Consider the following 20,177-nt stretch of genomic DNA (forward strand, 5'->3'; position numbering starts at 1 on the left):
CACCCACAGAGCGCAGCAAATCTTTAATGGGCACTCTGCACGGATTCCCATTCCAGGATGTGCACAGTTAACATCTCTCTCAGCTCTTTTCCATTGCTTACCTATCTAAAGGAAGTCTGTTCCTTTTATAGACTGATATTTGAGGAAACGGACTTCAATAGAAGTGTCATGATTCTCCTTCTGATCTTTCCCAATGACGAGATTCCATAAATACTTTGTTAGACACTATAGTAATGTAACATTACAAGTGACAGTCACAAAGAGAATAACAGAGCTGAGATACCTTCTTACAGAGATGCAAAATTAACAGGCATTTTGTGACAGGAAATCAGTATACTCTGCCACAAATACAAGCTTTTTTATTTTTATATTTCCATCAGATCCTTACCAAATTAAACATTCTAAGGTTAACTCATCTCCACGCCTAGCCCTCAGGTGTCTTATACTTGAAAAAATATTGGAAAGACTTTGAGAGGAACTATACAGAAAGTAGCACTTCATTTCTGCGCTTGCTTGCTCTACAGATCCATCAGGAGGTGAAAATATTCAAGAATTTTCTAGCACCGGGCATGTGCAATTCTCACTAATCACATTTTGAAGTGGCAGATAAAAGAGATTTGAAGCAATACCTAGCACCTTTCTGGTTTTGGTTACACCACATATTTCTGAGAAGTTGGTTGCCACATTTAAAGCTTAAGGCTCCCAACAGTTCCTAGGTTTGGTGTCACCTACAACTTGCTGTGACTCTCCTCTCCATTCCCAGGCTGCTGGTTCAAATCCAGACATGCCTAATGGTACTAAAAGTGCTAATTCAGTGAGGTCTTATCTTGTGTTTACACCATTACTCTTTTATTATTTTTTTTTATTTTTTTATTTTTTATTTTTTTTGTTCATCTCACTAACCTACATCTAAGTTCATTTGAATGTGGAAGGGTGTTCTGAATGCAGATGGGGTTGCTTACTCTTCAAGGTGTGTTGTTATTTGCTGACCTTTCATGAATCCATCCATTTCCCTCTTGTTCACTTAAAAAATTACAAGTGTTAAGTGCTCCCCAAGGGTACAGGAAAACTGAAGGTGTCCGACAAGAAAGTATCTGGTATATTTACATTCCTAAAATCTCACCAGCTGAGTCTTTTCACCATTTTGTTTGCCCTGGGGATAGCAAGACAGACAGAAGAAAACCAAAACAACACAATTAGATTTCAAAAAAAAAAAAAAAAATCTTTCAACTTATAAATGAAAAGATTTTGATAGAATTTTTTTGATAGATTTTTTGACTGGGAACAGAAAAGAAAAATCTATGATGTCATTTCAGAGAGTCTCTCTCACAAGCTTATTAAGAACAGTCCTCACAGAGCACTGTATAATTTACTCAGAGAAATTAAAAAGAGGGAGCACATCATGGAAAATTAGAAAGCAAAATAATTAAATTAGAAAAAATGAATACATAAGTAATAGATGCCCAGAAACATAGAGAGCTAAGACAAGATGAGAAAGGAAGTGTTTTGTTTTGTTTGTTTGTTTTTCTCTTTAGTTACAAACAATAAGATTTATGACTAAAGTGATGGAAGAAGTTAGATTATGGCTTGGTTAATAAGAAAGAAAGAGGTCACTAAATCAATACCTGTCTAAGAGCTGAAATGACAGGTTAACATAACATTAGACGGATTTATAAGCTTGCTTTTTCAGTTAAATACACCACTATATTAAAATCGGTCTAGTTAGAAAGACTGCCTTGGAACATAAAAAGAAGAAAGGTACAGCATGGGTAATGAGTCCAGTGGGAATTCTCTCTGAACAGCTTGCAGAAATGGTCCTTAGTCTGCCAGGTGGACTCAGTGCTTCAATGGAGAGCATCTTCCTTAATCACCTTCAGGTCAAACAGGATCTCAGCCCAGGCTCCAGGGAACAGGAGATCTCTCTTGCAAAAAATCAGCAAATGAGAAATAAGGTGAAGTGAAACACAGGCTGTTCCAGGATGGAGCTGAATTCCCTGTCCCTAATAGGGAGGGTTCTAGGTTAACCCCCTATCAGCCTCCAATCCAGGGTGGTACGGTGTGGGAGACTTGCACCACAGTTGCACATCTCTGCTCAACCTACAGGTGAGAAAGAGGACACCTTCCACATCTGTTAGGCTTTTCATTTTCATAGCTATAAAAAATAAAGAGAAGGCCCAGGAGCAGACAGAGTAGTTACTAAAGGGCTACATAAAGACATTCTGAAGAAAGAGACTGAGTAAGTAAAATAGATAATGAGAAGGCTTCTGTAAGTTGACAGCAACTTTATAAAAAGTGCGTGGAATAATTATTATGAGACAAGCACTGAAAACCCTTTGAAAAGAGAATTGATTCACTTTAAAACTGCTGCTCCAGAGCAGGAAAGCTGATGTGAAATTCCAATCAATCTGAAACATGCAAAGATGTAAGTGAAAATTTCTGACAAGTCAGAAACATTCTATTTCTAAAGTAAAACCTTTTCATGTCCACTAGAAGAAAATCTACTGTATTTTGGGGAAAGCAAAACAGATCCAGAAGCAAAGTGTTTCTGAGTTAAGTAAAACATTCAGTTTGGCACCAAAATCATTTTTCCCAAAAATATTTCTCTTCAGCGACAGAATTAAAAAGGCAAAACAAAAATAACCTAATTATTCACACAACTTTAACCAGAAAGAAAGGATTGCAAATGTGTCAAGCAGCAGAAGATGGGAGAGCTGAATTCAAAGCAATAAGGAGGGGTGGGGATGTGGAATTAATGTGAAGAGCTAGCTTTGCTATAATTCACATGATCTCATTAGAAAGTCATCTTCTTTTACTAATACTTAGTTTACTTCTACTTTGTACTTGCTTTCAGTTTTGAGTCTAAGACACCTTGTGGACTCCCCTGTATGTGTAGCACATAATGACCAAAAGATTTACTATTTAATGGCATGAAAGTCTGTCATTTAGACTTAAATATTCTTATTTACATGAAGTCATTCATAAGATTACACACAGAAAGAAATAATAACTACAGTACCTAGGTGATGGAATAAAAGATTTTCACACAGGACCACAGCATGTATGAATTCATGGTGGTTTTTCATTGACATAACAAATGAGAAATGTTTTATATAATTTACATTCCTGTTAATTTTAAAATCACTCTCACAGCTTGACATAAGCAGCCATCAGAAGTTTCTCACTGTGTAATGGTGAGAGAAATACTGGTTTGACATCTCTGTTAAAACAGGAGAGTAATTCTGTAATGATCTTGAGTCCAATTCATACAAGTGAACAAATGATAATGAGTGCTATTTTTCTAGGAAGGTGTGACTAGTAACCTTTTTTTATATATTTATATAAAAATAGTAACTGCTCCCTATAAATACATAAATGGAGAGAATAAATTATATAGAGGAAAAGGAAACAAGACCATTTGTTGTTATAAGGATGCATCTAATATCTCTAGAATCATTATGCCACCACACGCTTAAGCTCCAGATCCTAAAAAATCTTCATTTTTGCTTGAAGTTATTATAGAATAGTAGTAGTTCCACAGCCCAAAACTGAATCAGATAGATACATCTATTGACAACTGAGATTACTTGCACAAGTAAACCTCTGAAAAAATGGTGTCTGTCAAGCAACTCCTAAAATATCACCACTTTAGAAAAGGTTACTTTCAAACATTGCAGAGCAGACAGTTACATTGGTTCCAGTAAAAGGCCATTGTGTTTGACAACTACCATTGAAAGAGATGGTCAGAAAGGTCAGTAGTTACTTGGCATTAAAAATGCTTACAGAAACACCCATGTATTTGCTGTACTATGTCTTCAAAACTCCAGAGGATTTCATTTGTGCACCTTTCCCATGCACAAAAAGAGAGATGTGCTCAGGGTATATGTTTCCAAGAAAGATGAAACATCTGACTAGAAAACACTATAATGAACAACAGATGTAGAAGAGTAACAGGAAATTTAGATGTTGTTTGGGAATGTGGGAATAAATGGGGCTTGATGCAATAAATAATCATAATGCAACCACTCATTTATGCACAACAGCCTCTAATTATCAAACATCTAAGTAAGAGGCAGACAGCTGAGAGAAAAGCAAAAACCAACATGGCCTGACATAAAGTGGAGGAATACAGAGCCTGTCTTCTCTTGCTGCAACCCTCACAAGAGAGCTGCAGTAGTAGTCCATCATGAAGACTGGGGTTCCCTTACACGATATCTAGGTTCCACTGATGGATATTGTTTTACAACCCACACTGATGTCATTTTCCTCCTCCTGCCCCATTTTCCTCCTCTGATCTCAGAGTCATTCAGTTACAGTTTTCACCTAACCTGGATTCCTCTCTTGTAAAACTGACAGCAGCCAGAACTCCCTAGAGTTTCCCTAGAATCCTTTCCCTCCCACTATACATACATACCACTTGGACTCCTTAAAACTAGGTGGTATTCAAGGGGAGGTAAGGAAAAAACAACCCAGAAGGAGAAAGAATGCAAGTGGGGATTGCTCAGAAAAGCACCAGCATGTCTCAGGAAAGCACCACATTTCCCAGTTGCTGTGCAGCAACCCTTGGCTCATTCTGGCTGCAGTCATGCTGTTGCAGCTGTACCTGAACTACCTCTAAGTGTGGCTACTATAGCAGTTTCAACACTCGCTTCCCTCAAACAGGCTATAAACTCACTCAAAAGGAAGAAGGATTTAGTCCACTCTGAGTTCTGTGTAGACCCAACATACCAAATTATAGTGGTTGGAGATCTTCTTGAATATCATTATCAGTGACTTGGGTTATTGGATATAATGCATCCTAAGTTTGTAGATGACATCACATTTGAGAGAGCAGGAGATAGAGCAGGAGGCTGAAATAAATGGCTCGTAGATGTCTCTTTCAACCTAATTTTTACTATGAATCTAGGATACATAGACTGATGCAGAGCAAAGAGCTTCCACTTCTGGTTGTAGTGGCCACCAACAACATAGCTGCTTTTTCCTGGCAAACTGAAAGTTGGCTGGACAAACTAGGTCTACCCTCTGACTCTATGCAATGTTGCAATCCCATTTCACATAAGTACATTAATTGTATGATCCGGGCATGTGGGAAACACTAGTTCTGTGCCTAATGACACTGAGATAATTGGCTGGCATATGGCACCATAAAGGCTGATCCTGAAAGCAGCAAAGTGCTATTTGTTACCTCCCAGAACTGGGTGTTGGCAAAGAGTAGCAGTGATTGCTTTCAGAATACCATTTATCTAAATAGGAAGCCTTAGGACTCTTCTGTGCATGAAATATCCACAGCTGCACAACATTTATTCAATAGCAACACTTTAATCTTTTTCAGCCTCCATTACACTGAACAATTTTGTGTGGCTAGTTAAGAGGTAAGCAACAGCAGCAGCCTTTAAAGGTGGAGAAAGAAATCAGTAGTCCAAATAGTGTTTTACTGGAAGAAAGGAGGATTCAATAAATGTAATAAATGTAAGTCATCAAGGGCATTTTTGGTCTGCTGGAATTGTATGCTGCAATGAATTCTTCTAGAACACACTTATTGCTCAGAAAATAATAAGAAATAAATTTAAGAGAAACATTCACTGAAATATGGCAAGAGACCAGTGAGAAATCAAACAATCTGAATACAGCAAAGAAGAATGTGACACAGTGTTAAAAAAGCATTACATAAACAACCCACCTAAAGTAAATGAATGTTAATTTCCAGGATATACTGTACTGTACCGCTTACAAAAAATTTGTCAAAAATAAATAAATAAAGATCTGTTTATTTCACTACATCATGTTCCAGGAGTTAGGGGAAAAGAAAGAGAAAAGATAAAAAACAAAGATTAAATCCTGCTACAATAGAAATATGCTATCTGAATATGTAATGCAGAATACATGCTAAGTGTATTCAGTGGCTCTTCAACATTCTATTTTTTTCCCCCAAACAATATAGACAGATGAGCAAGTTTAGAACAGCAGCATATATTGCTTTGTATGATGATTCAGAATGCAGGACTAAGCCCATCTTCAAAACTATTATCTTTTTTCTCAGGGAGCATTATTTTTACAACACCAGAAAGTACTATCTATTAAGCCCCCCACTCATCAGTGTTATTAATTTACTGCATGAATAATGAATTTTCATTATTGTCTGAGAGCAAAACTGAGAAAGAAAGAGGCTTAAATTATAGAAGGAAAATTGTGTACTTAAGGTGACATGAGCCTGCCATCACTCTGATCCTAGGCAATCCCTTTCCCTCCTCTCTGGAATCTCTAGGGCAGGAGCTGCACTGGAAACCAGCTAGCATATTTTCAGTGCTACTTTTGGTTATAAGGCCTGCTGTATTTTTTTTCCACAGTTTCAACAACTTCTGTTCTCCACAGTTAAGCCACCTGAACAATAGCCAAATACCTCAAGTGCTTTGCACAATACTAGAGACCAGGGAGTGAAGACACACAGATGACATCCTCTTAGGTAAACTACAGGCAAAAAAAAAAAAAAAAAAAAAAAAAAAAAAAAAGTGACAGAGCAGCTTTCTATGTTCCTCTCAGCAACACTATTCTTGAATAGAGGTGACTGATGCTCAACTAGGTTTCCAAGATGCATGCATTTATACCCATCTGTCAGAAGGACATGCTGCTGCCACACGTGACAGACAGGTTCTGGGCACAAAATGTCAATGCCAAGGAAGGAACGGTGGTCTGTGGACCTAACCTTCCCAGTGACATCTGCTCTGCACAGAGCTCCTGTTCTGTGCCAGCCCTACAGTGCCATATGTCTATTTATATTTTATACTCTGCATCTATTGGCACGTGTGTGGCCAATGCATGGGGTGCTGGCATGGAATTCAGGGAGGCCTGGGGTCTCCTGACCAGTTTTATGATCTTCAGGTTGTCACTTTATTTCCCCCATGCCTCCAGCTATCTTCCTAAAGCCAGCAAGAGCCAAAACCAACAGCTTTGCCTTCCTCCAAACCTTCCTCTTGCTTGTTTTAAATCTCTGTATAAAGTTGAAATGTATTTTATAGAAATTACTGAAAGAATTCTGTGGTTCAGCATTTTTCACATGGGCCCTCCTCTCCCTGAGGGGGCAAGAGAAGCTCTAGCTGTCTCACAGACACCCAACCCCTCCCTGACTAGCTTTCCTTGCTTGTACCCCATGAAAGGACTCCCTCTGCTCAGTACAGGGCTTTTTGCAGCTGTATTTAGGAGCAGAGCTTTGATGACTACAAACTAGACAGCGTTTCTACTCTATTTTAAGATATTCACTCCTACAATATTTTGGACCAGACAAATCCCATTCATTGCACACTGACCATTTGGCCAGAGACATCCTCATTTCCTACCACGTGACAAGCCTAAAGCTTCATTGCTTCGCTGTGACAAAGAATCCCTCGAATAAATCCCTTGAGGAAATCATTCTGTCCAGGAACAGCATATCCACAGACAGCAGTGCACCTCTCCCACCGACTGGGGTAGATTAAGCCTGTATTAGTTCTGTGCATGTATATTTATGTTTTGTCAGTGGAAAGATAGAGGGGATATAAAAATAATTTTTTCACATGAGAAAAAGCTGCCTGTATGCTCTTTCCATGATGTAGTCATTTGTCATCCACTAGATATTACCTGCTGCCCAAGGAAAAACATCATGAATATTGGAAATTTTCAGACCAAAAGTTTGATATGTTTGGATGGAAAGCAAAGATGAAAATAAAGCACACGAGTCCATGAAAAACACACACATCACATTATAAAGGATGGTGAAAAATAATAATGAATCTGTCACCTCAGTAATGTATCATTAATTTTCCTTCAAGCATACCCACTAGCACCAGTCACATCTCTATTTTGACATCCATAACTGATGACATTTTCGAGCAGAAGCAGTAGGACAGAGGTTCCATGAGAAACAATGGTTTTCTTCTGGACATTTAGAAGGAAGAGGGGAAAAAATGTGTGGTTTTTGTTGTTTTGTTTTGTTTTGCTTGTTTCCTTCTTTATTTCATGCTTATTGTTTTAGGGGTCTCATGATTTTTCTGTCAACTAATTTTAATGATTACATTTCTAGGCGAAAACGAAAAGGTAGTAATTATGCCAGTTAACATGCTCAACCTTTACATTAATGGAAAGAGTGTAGTGATATGTCTTTTTAAGTATTTACTATATCTGAGGATTATTGCATATCATCACTTTTATATCCATGAAATAAATCATAAACATGATGGCATGACTCTCATTTGTAGTCTGAAGTGTGTAAGTAGAGTAAAAGCCTAACAATAAAATAATAATAAAAATGGCACCAGGTAGGGAAAAAAAAAAAAAAAAAAAAGCAAAGAAAAAAAAAAGCAGTTATACAACCACCCATGAATTAGAAATTTTAGTGCCATAGTCTTTATAAATCAGATAAAGTATAACACATTCAACAAGATAATGGCTTTTTTTTTTTTTTAATTTTATTTTACTTGATTAAAACCAGTAGATGTGAGTCATACTGATATTTATATGGTGGAAAAAAATGCAGTTGGGAAGGCAATGAGCACAGGACAAATCTACAGCATGAGCACCTGTGTGTCTCTGTACTCATGCCTTGGTGGGTTCATTAGTTAAAGATGTGCTCAGGGGAAATTTTGTTGTGCATCTTACCAGCCCATACAGTTCAGCCACTAAATGTAAACTCTTCTGCTAGAAACATTGACTTCTGATATTTACAGTCTCTAGGTGCTATGCAGTTATTCCTAATAGCAGCCAATTCCTTTTTCCTAGCAGTCAGTGACAGAGTTACAAGTGGCATTTTTATCTGCAGTGTTTTGCACTTCCCAAACCAAAACTCTAAGATCTATTTCCATCAAAATGCTGGCGTAGTCATAAAGCAGTGCCTAATGCATAATTAGTATGATGTAAAATGTCTGGTACTAAATTCTCAGCCAATTTAAAATAGCTAAGCTCCACTGGAGTTTACTGAGATATTTTATCCATTTATAGAAGCAAAGTATCTGGAACATCACACCAATTTCTTCTTGTTTGACTGAAGCTACTCACTTTCAGCTCTGTCAACTACCTTCAAATATTTTGATTAAGGTTTTTGTAAGCGCGGAGGAGCGGATGGGCGAGGGAGCCGAGTAAATTATGGATCGTCATTTGGTTTCTGCCAACTTAAATCTGGTTCAGTTCACACAGAGGAGGTTGTTTTGATGGCTTCCTAACAGCCCTTCATAAGCCTTAGAAAATAACCATTCAGTTTTTCACTCCTGATTCTTTTTCATCAAGACAAGGTTTGTGCTGGAGGGTGAGAAGCCATATACTGTATTTCAGGACTAAACGTATAAAAGCAGAACTGTATGGGAATGCCAAGTGGCATTCCACTTTTACCTTGGTGTTGCCCAGGCAAACCACATCCACCAAATGAACCCATGAAACACAATGGCATATGTAGCTCATAGCCAGTCTGCAATCAAGGTGCAGTTGATATGCAAATGTGCCATGGTTATCGATACTTATATACAAAATTCTTCATGCTGTTGTTATGTGAGTGAAATGTGCAGTAATCCTTGAGGATTAAAATAAAAAGCACCCATGTGTAACTCCACACTCACCTGCTCCAGTCCTGCCAGTGCTTATGCAGGATAAGTGCACCATAACTAGCAAATGCTGGACAGTTACTCCAATCTGGACAGTATTGCTAGCCACCATAACTAGCAAATGCTGGACAGTTACTCCAATTTGAATGACGCCGCTAGCACTGTATATAATCATCAGTATTAAAATCCTCTCTATTAAGAGTTTTCTAAGAGGACTGCACAGGGAAAATCCTTGAGCTTTCTTCTTCTGTTAGGGAAGGAGCCAAGAAGAGACACATTTCAGAACACATTATTAAAAAGGAGGAAAAGCCTACACACCAGCTTGCAAGTGAGAGCAAATTTCCTCCACTGATTACAGCAGGTCTACCACGTCAGCACGGCTGAGTCAGAGCACCAGATTAATTCTAGAAACGCTCTGTGTAACAGCCAGCAGCAATGAGGAAGGTCACAGCCAAGGTTACTGTGTCACTCCTTCAGGACAGCTCTATAAAATACACCATATGGCTCATTTGTAGCTGTTCTCACAATCTACACTCCTTTCTGTTCACCTCCAAAACTGCTTGACCAGGGTGTGGGGAGGGAAGGCATTAATTCACAGGGGGGTGGAAATTTGACTTCTTCAGTCACCTGCATCAGAAGCAAAAACAGTGTGTAGCTTTTATACCTGTAGCATTTTCTCCTGTATTCCTGCATACAGCAATCCTGAAACAGCAACCCAGCTCACAGTGCATTCTTAAAGGATTGCTCTGCGCACCCTGACAAATGTGCTGAAGGGTAGAAACTCACTCTGACACTTTCCAAAGTGGACAGAAATCTCTACACGGGTACAGAGAAGACCATTAAAATGAGGCAGCCCAGCCTGAGAGACTAAGGAGGAGAAGGAAAAGCTACTGATGAAGAAAGGCGCCCCAATAGGGTCACCTCCCCAGGACAAGGCAGTCTCATCTGCTAGCGACACAGAGACCCTCCCATGAAAATGCCAGACACAGGGATTAGACAACCTCCCTCCTGACACAAAGACTTATCCAAAACTGCATCCAGAGACCTCCATGCCAAAATTGTCTAGAGCCCTTTCCATCCCAAATCACCCTTACATGGCCAGGATCCAAATGGAACCAACTGGCTGGGAAACTTTCCACCCATCAAAAATCATGTATGTGTTTTATGGCACCAGCCACTGCATTTTTGCATAAGCATTCTGATTTATTTTTAAAACCTCTGCTTTATGTTTTAAGCTTTCTGAGACTTGCATTTTGAGGATTTTTTGTCTATGAGCAGTTGCTATAATCTTTGTCTTTCCCAGAGATCTCTCTCAGAACCATGTCACTGAACGTTCTGGGGCCTTGAGGCAACCCAGTTCCTCTGAAAGCTCCAACAAGATACATGAGTTTATAATCAGTGTTGATATCAAATATACACAATAAAGAGTCTATGACCATTAGCTGTTCATATATACTTCAAGAATGATTTCACATAAGCGGTGATCTAAAGAAATAATAAACTGCTCTATAAACTGCTCTACAACAGCTATTAATAAAAAGGGCTCAGAGCTGCACTGAACACTTCATTAGAAATGAGATCCTCATTACAAATCTTACAGAACTTACTCCTCCAGCACTGGAAAGGAGAAATTTGCCTACATATATATGCAAGCATACCAAACACTATTCCAAAATGAAAGGCAAACTAGATGACTGAAAAACTACAAAGAATGCTATCTCTGAAGGCATGGGGTATTTTTATTTTTATTTTTTTTCTGGTACATGTAATGGCTATTATTTGAAAAAGTGACTGGAATGAGGATACTACTGACCTGTTTCAGTGCCTTTTTGCTAGTCTTGGTTTTGCTAATGTGTGCAACAACCCATGCCTCAAAATTCAGGAAGAGGATGTAGAGAAATAAAACACATGGGTTTAATCAGCTAGAGAAACTCAGACTCGAATAATGACAAGTTCTCATACAATGCCAAACTGATGCACACCATAGCTGCTAGGAAACACTTTCTGGCCCAGGCTGGATTACCCTTGTCATGGAAAACCAGGCACAAGGGGAAAGATGGTATGCAAGTCTTATCTTAACTTGAAATAGGACCCAGCTGCAAAGCACACCGAGAGCTAGGTGGCAGAAAGCATTCTCAAGCTCTGGAGGGTTGATATAGCCTCCTTTATAGTAAGTGCTATCAGGAACATGCTTGTTTGAATACAAGGCTATGAAGGAAAAAATGAAACACAAAATTTCACTATCCCAGAACAAAGACAGACATAAAAAATAAATTTCCTCCACTTTGTAGTGTTTTTTTGTTGTTGTTGTTTTATCAAGTGAAAATGAAAGTTCTGAAGTTCAACAAGTATATTATCTATGTATATATATTATATATATATTTTTATGTATTATGTTTAATGTTTGGACATGTTGCAATTGTTCAAAATTGCAACAGCAAAATCCCAAGAAAAGCTGTGTGAGAACTTCAGCTAGATTAGCTGTATATACACCTTTAATATATAAAAACTCAAGTTAGTTTCCAATACTTCTCACAACTACCTTCTATGTGTATGATTCCTAAAGAGAGAAGGTAGAGACAAGAAGCTATTTTTCAATAATACCAAAAATGAAAAAGTCTCTTTAGCATCTTTTAATACCAGCCTCATTTCAGAATCTCAAAGCTTGGCATTTTCACAAATAAGCTTTGAGGAGTCTGTGAGCTTTGTGTCCTGTGAATCTGATATTGGCAAAGATTTATAGCATGGATAAGACAATATTATGCAAAGCAAGCCCAATTGTTATTAGACTCAATCTTTTCTTCATCAACGTTTCTGCAGTTAAAGCAAAAAGCAAATGCCAACATACTTTTCCAGAGCAGCATATTCAATTTTAACTTTAACTGCCATTCGTCACAGAGTTGCTTTCTTACTGTGCCTGAAGCAAGTTCCAATTCAAGTACATTAAGCAATTGGCCTTTTGATAATGCAACAAATTGATGGCACTGCAACTTTATTATAGCTGGAATGCTTAACAAATAATACCTGTGGAAGTCCCTATCTTCAAATTGGAAGCAAAAGTCAGGTAGAAATAAACGGAATTCACAGAAATTAAGAATTGTAGTCTACATAAAACTTGAAAAACAAAACAAAACCAAACCTCTCTTAACTCTGCCTAGGTCAAATATGTGTGTTTTGTTGTTGTTGTTTGTTTGCTTTTTTTTTTTTTTTATGGCATTCCAATATTATATTGGTGGCAATTCTCAAAACGTGAAAACTTCACAAGAGTTACAAAGCACTATGGACATGATGTCATCAATAGCTTCAATCTGTCCTTCCACTTCTCTATAGCGGCCAAAACCAACTGCTTATACACTTAGTATAACATAGCAAGCTGCAAAAGAGAATCGACACTTCCCTGGGAAGAGAACAGTTTCAAAATGCAAACTCTGCCATTCTATTACACCATTTTAAATGAGATTCTCCATGTAGAGCAAACAAAAAACAATGGATGGATGGATGGAAGGAATGAAGGAGAGGGAAAGAGGGAAAGAAAAACAAGAAAAGAGAAAGAAAGTTAACCTTGGTGGTTTAGGAGATCTATTTTCAGTGCAAAGTGTTGTTTCTACTTGAGGCTTACTTGGCCCCTTTGTCAAGCATCTAAAAAGAGGGAAAGTCAAAAGCAATACAGAAGCATTAAGATATTTTCTATAAATATGAACAAATAACGTTTTTTTCAGATCTGTGTAATATTAACTCACAAGGATTCTAATTACTAAAGTAACACTGGAGCTCTTGAGAACAATATCTTTTCTAAGCATCACCTTTTTTCTCCTAATTGATCACAAGCATAATAAAGAACTACTTTATTGCATGAGAAGACAAACTTTCCCTTTACAACTCATTACAAACTACAATTATTTAATGGTACAAATGAAGTCCTCATTCAATTTGCTTTTTTACTAACAAGGGAAAATAAGAACTGCCATCCTAATATACATCAATGTCCAAATCTATCCAAAATTCTTCTTAAAGTTAGTCAGTAGTGGATATCCACGTACATAAAACTTTCCTAATGGATATTTAGGCCATTAAACACTCTTCTTTATCCTACATGAATCAATTTATCTCAAGTCAAGATGCGAAAAATTTGAAAAATAATAAGGTATGGTGTGTCTCCAGATTTCACCTTACTGAGTATTAACATGAATTTGCAACATTCATATACACAGCAAGCTCACTGAATGGCCTGAAAACCACATACAGCCAACCATTTCGATTTCCCTTTTTCCTCACTTCTCCTCAGCCAGTCTCTAGTTTGTATTATCCCACTGTGGTATTGCTGGACAAGCTGGACAGACTTTAGAACATCGTTTTTAAATAGCCTTTAGCACAACAGAGCACAATCTGAATGTTGAGCACAGGGGCTTCAGTCAATCCTAAAATGAGTCATATACATGTTTTGTAAAACTGATGAGTTATTTTGTTTCTTTTCTCCTTTTTCTCTCAACATTTTCATATTTTTCTTAAAAAACAAGCAAAACCATATTGCCCAGTACGCACTTTAAAATGCAACTTTAAAACCTTCTTTCTTTTGAAACACTGAAAAGTTAACTTATTTAAATTTGTGCTTTTGAGAAAACAATCAATCTTAGCCTGGCAAGTTCTTAAGAGTGGAAGTGTGGATATTGCAGCTACAGGTCTGTGCCCCACATGTTTCACAATAGGTTCTTCCCTGCAAACAAATGCTGAGTTTACTTAGCAACAATCCATCATCAGTTTTCAGATGGAGATGAGTACAGCCAAACATGTTCAGTTTATAGGTGACAGATGAGCTTTTCATAGACTTGCAAAGATGGAAATCCCAGACATCTACCCAGTTCTCTCAACCATGCAGACCTAGACAGTTTAACTTAGATGGGTTTCCTACAACATGTGAGCAATTACAGGAAGAAAAAAACAATGTTTGGAGGTAAAGAATCCATGTCCCTTACGGAAAGCTAAAATGTTATCCCAGTCAGCTACTTTAGCTGCCCATCTGTTATACACTGTATGTCAAACTTGTTCTCAGAATCATCAGCACAAAAGGACATGACAGACTCAAGTGGGTGAAATGAATAAGGAGTGATGTTTGGAACGTTAATAACACTATCTGGAGAGACTAATCAGTGACTCTGACCCCTGCTGCTCTAACCAGTGACTATTTCCATGCCAAGAAGTGGTTCACCTTATTCTGAATTGTGGAACTAACACTTTTGCAACTGTGATAGAAGGAGAAAGAGCTTCAGAGCCATAGAGATATGGCCCTATAGATACCTATAGATAGGTAGAGATACCTGAAGGCAGGCTTGTTTGTCTAAAGGCTTCTTCATTTTCTATCACATTTTGATCCAGTAAAATATACTGTTCCTCCCTTCAGACTCTGTCTGATACTACATGCACCTTTAATACTGCAGTTACTTACGGTATTTTGACTAGATTAGTACAATAAAATATCACTTAAGACTTCTACTTTACTTCTACTTAAAGCTTCTTTACTTTCTACTTAAAACTTCTTCTTTAGCCATCACCTACTTCCGACTCATTTGGACCATTTGTCATGTAAAGTTATTTCATTTGAAAATTCACGAAATAGGAAATTAATAGGCCATCTGCACGCCCATCATCCATTCACTGGGCAAAATTCATCTTCTTGGGCCTCCCTTCAAAGCCAGTGCAATGTGACTATAAGCATCTAATGACAATTTATCCCTAAAATTCGTTGAAAAACAATTTCCCTTCTCTTCCCCAAGTCTGGGCCATGATATCATTCAGACTGGAGGCAATGAGTCCATAATGAAATCAAACATCAAAACCCTAAAAATAAGCCAATTTGTATTTTAGTAAAATGTGGGGATTAGATTCTGCCATTCTGCTGTGGGTATATAACACCTGACTCTGCGTGAAGCCTTGTTTATAGCATTAGGACTTCCCAACTATTAAGACACCAGGTTCACTGAACTCAGTCTGAGTCAAAGACAAAATGTATTAGAAATGTATCAAGTTATTTACACACTCATTTTCTTGAAAGAGTGACTAAGTTTGAAACTTCTTATCATTTGGTAATACATCCAGTCATCCAAAATCAATTCATCTGAAATGTCCAGAAATTTACTGTACATCAGCAAAATGAGTTAAACAATCAAATACACGCATTTTTCCTTTTGTTCTTGCCAAAGACCTTTTCTTTCCTAGGTTTCAGTTTGCTTTCTTTTCATTTCATCCTTCTGCCATACAGTAGATACAGTACATACTAAAGATACGCAATGCAATCAGCTCTTTCAGACTGCTACTTTCTGAAAAGTTTTAATGAAAAAAGTTTGCTGGTGCTACAATTAAATGAAACCAGTGTAGGATCACTTGTGATTTTCAACAAGCTGACAGACTTTCTCATCACTTTTTCTCCCTTTCCTATTAACAAAATAAAAGTATTTATTAGATCAGTCTAGAGAAATATATTTCACTTTGGAATTTATGCATGCGTTCTTTAAAAATCACTCAGCTGAATCAAATTCATATCTGAATGACAATGAGTGATTACATAGTTACAATGAGTGATTACAAAGAGAAGTTCATCTTCTCTAATCATCCTGTATATTGAAAAGAAACAAATATTTTTAAGTCTTTTAATCTAACAGAGAGATTAAAAAAAATAAAAAAAAAAAAAAAAAAGAAAGAAAGAAATATATTGTGAAAAAAAAAAATAAATGTGCAGAATGTTAATGGAGTCTCCATCATCATTTTAAAAGGTTTTTGCAGTCCCTAGGGTTGACTTCTCACAGAACATGGGGACAATATAATATTGCTCTTCCTCATTCAATTATTAGCAAACTTGGCTTTCTCATAGAACTTTCAGAAACAGATTTAAGAAGAGCATTGGACTGCTTAACTACTTGTCTGTCTCTTTCACTTGACATATCTTGCCCTTCAGATAGGATCATATTTAAAGCTGGCAAAAAATGCTCAGAAAGCAAAGTGCAGAGCACATCAGTAAGATGATGGCCAAAGATTATAGCCTTCAGAAAACATTTATTATATATAAATTAACTGCAGCTGTTCTCATTCTTTGTAGAAGTAGCTGGTCTAGTGTGAATCCTAATGAACTATTTACTTTATTGATACTGGTTTACACACAGCTTGATGGGACAGAATTATTTATTGAATTGAAAAAAAATGCTTCTTATTACTTATTACTCTTTTCTGGTTGTTATAGTCTGGGAAAGAGCTAACACCTGCTCTATAAAATTGGCTGTTTCAAGGACACTAAAATACACAGTCTGATTTATCTCATCTTTAAATAAAATGGTCTTCATCCTTCTAATCTTTCCTCACACCAAAGCCTCATCATTTTCATCACCAGGCTGTAGAATTTTCTTCTGTCTGCTCTGTCTTTTATCACAGAGAGTTACCAAGAAAATGCAACATTCACAGGGTGGGAGTCCCATCATTTCTCAGAAGAGCTTTTCAATCTCTTGAATATTATCTCCCTTCTGTTTGCTTTCTGACTACCTTTTTGGGGCTGAGCAGAGCTCATCCTTCCAGGAATTATGTCCAGAGTCGGAGTTCCCATGCAAAAGCAGGCAAAAGGTAATACACCAGTTAAGAAGCCTTTAACCTACAAACTACTTTCAAGACATATACAACCAACACCAATACAAAAAAGGTGGTTCAACTTCATTTACTAGTATCAGTATGTAGCAAAAGCCTGGCCAAGCATCACCACGATATATCTTTGTTATTGACATGTCTGGCAAACTGGAGAGCCATCATTAAAAAGAATTTCCTAGCTAGTGATTTGAAAAAGTCCTTGTGAAAGCTTCTCCATTATTTCTGCCAGTGTAAGTGGATATCCAGGTGGTTTTGATCCTTACTGTCTCCATTACATTCCAGTTCTTGCCATTGTGCTCCAGAATAAATTACACTGCACATATATGAAAAATATTCATAATCTGCGTTTCAGACTGAAACGTACAGCCAAAACATCTTGTACCAACACTAGAAAACTTACCTTATGAACTTTGCTTATAAACTTATCTTGTTTATATCCATCATCTTCGAATACAGCAATCACACAACTATATCATCTCTTAACTACTTAGTAGGGATAACGAAGTATAGCTAGTTAGGGCTTTTGATACATGCTTCAAGAATAATTTATTAGGAGATTGAATTATTTGAATTTATTTAGCTACTCTTTTTTGCATTCATGATGGTTTCCAGGATGGAAGAGTAGTGTAGCGTAGGATAGGATGGAATGGAATGGAATAGAAAAGTCCAGTTGGAAGGGACCTTCAAAGATCTTCTAGTCCAACTGCTAGTCCACTTCAGGGCTAACCAAATATTAAAGCATATTATTGAGGGTGTTGTCCAAATGCCTATTAAACACTGACATGCATGGTCATCAACCACATTTCTAGGAAGCTTGCTCCAGTGTTTGAGCACCCTCACCATAAAGAAATAGTTCCTAATGTCTGGTTTGAACCTTCCCTGCTGCAGCTTTGAGTCATCCCACACATTCTGTCATCAGTTACCAGACTGGCACCTCCCTCTCTGCTTCTCCTCAGGAAGCTGCAAAGAGCAACTTGCCTGTTTATGCTGCTGGTGTTGTAGACAGGTGTTTTATGACACGAGGTCCTCACTGAGTATTAAGGGGTGCTGAGATCCTCATAACAAATTGGAGAAAAGGCTTTAAACTAGGAACAGCATGGGAGGGATATTATAATCCAGTTTTCAAAGGTTGGAAAGCTGATGGTGCAGCAGAAAAACAAGAGACACTCCAGGACCGTTAGAGGTAAAGCAAAAGGTACCTATTTCAAACTTACAGACACAAATACATCCTCCTGCTTGATTTAAAAAAAAAAAAAAAAAAAGGATAACAAGAGGAACTAGTCACCAAACTACAGGAAGGTTGGAATAAAAGACATGGTGGAATGGGGCGCACAACTGGCATGCTGTGATGGACAGACATATATGCTATTCAGGAAAAGTACTCAGGGAATACAAAGAATAGAGATGGTCCTCTCAGGCAAACTAGGGTATTTCTGGATACTGTCAAGGATAATTTCTTGATATGTGCACTGGAGGGCTAACCAGGGGTGAAGAACTTCTACCTGAGGAGAGCCAGGGAGTAGAACAGAGGCAACTTGAGGTTGGTGGGTTGGTGTCAGAACCTCCTGAGACCCAACCTGAAGAATTCTGTGATTCTGGGAAAAGAATCCTCTAATTGAGTGATCTAATTGCAGATCTGTCTGCAATGGAAAGCTGGTATTCAGTGGTAAATAATTTTTTCCACATACATGCAATAACTAACATATGTGTTTTCCTTTCTAGCCAAGAATACATGCATTTACATGAGACAGGTGTTAAAGGGGCTTATATTTAAGACAAATTAGCACTAAAGAAAAATCTAGATAATCTACCATTACCTAAGCAAGGACAACACTCCTATGCTTATAATACTCCACAAAAATAAATAGATAAATAAATAAATAAATACGTGAACAAGCAAATAAATAAGTCCCCTACTAAATGAACGAACAGCTAGCCTTATGAGATATAAGGTCAGGTATACAGTCCCAACCCCGCAGCTTGTGTCATGTATGCATATAGGCCTGTAGAAATGACCTTGGCAAAACAAGGTTGGAGTCACATCACCTAACACTGGCCATCTGAATAGATGTTTACTGTTTTCTTCAAGGTCTTCTCTTTAAGCTCTACAGTTCCTCTGTGAAGGGTGACTCAGAAGAGTCAACTTCTACTAAATGTCCCCTTGGCAGACAAAAACAATTAGGCAAGATGAATTCCACTCTTAACAAGAGCTGTTAACAAAATCAACTAGGCACTTGAAGCCAAACACTACAGTGAAAACAACCATCCCTAATAATATTAAACAGGCAGCAACTGACAGCATAGCAGGAATGAACAAAACAAATAGCAATTTCTCCCATTTCTCAGGTTTTCCCAGTGCAAGTTGCTGTTTTGGGCCTGTCTTGGTTAGACTGTTAGTTCTTCAGGCCTGGAGACTGTTCATGTTACTTATCTAACTCAACAGTTGTGCCACAGCTTTAGCCCCAAATACCTGTATTAGTTGCTTATAACTCCATCCTGAAAGCCACTAGACCTTTCAGCAATTACCCCTGTGAGTTCCAGTACATACAGTGAGTTAAATGAAAACACAGAGAGAAGAAAACTAATCTAAAGTGTGAAATAGGCTGTGTATGGAGAAATTGAGACTGTTAAAAAAAAAAAAAAAAAAAAGGATTTCTAAGACGGGTAGGGTTTGGTGGTAGTCTACCAGGTCAGCTCTAGCTCCATCCCCACACCTCAGCATGCCACCCTTCATTTGCGTATCTCTTTCATTATTCAGATATAAAATATCCTTTTATCTGGATGGTTATTTTGAAATCAGGATCCAACATAAGAACAGAATGAAGGCCTAAGAAATAATTTCTCTGACTAAGCATCATTGCTTAGTTACAATGCAACTAATTTCAAAATGCATTTGAATTGTCTTGTATGTGGTATTGTAGACCATGTCCTTACAGCCTTTCTGTTCAGTCCTGATTATAGCCTACAGGAGGAGGGGTGAGTGTCCAG

At 37.7% G+C, this 20,177-nt stretch overlaps 1 protein-coding gene across 14 annotated transcripts in view; it reads right to left on the minus strand.

Annotated features, from left to right (window-relative positions):
• PDE1C (phosphodiesterase 1C) overlaps positions 1-20,177 on the minus strand; it is a 369,737-nt gene that overhangs the window by 143,878 nt on the left and 205,682 nt on the right. The window lies entirely within an intron of this gene.

The sequence above is a fragment of the Aythya ferina genome, assembly GCF_964211825.1.
Source record: "Aythya ferina genome assembly, chromosome: 2".
Taxonomy (NCBI): domain Eukaryota; kingdom Metazoa; phylum Chordata; class Aves; order Anseriformes; family Anatidae; genus Aythya; species Aythya ferina.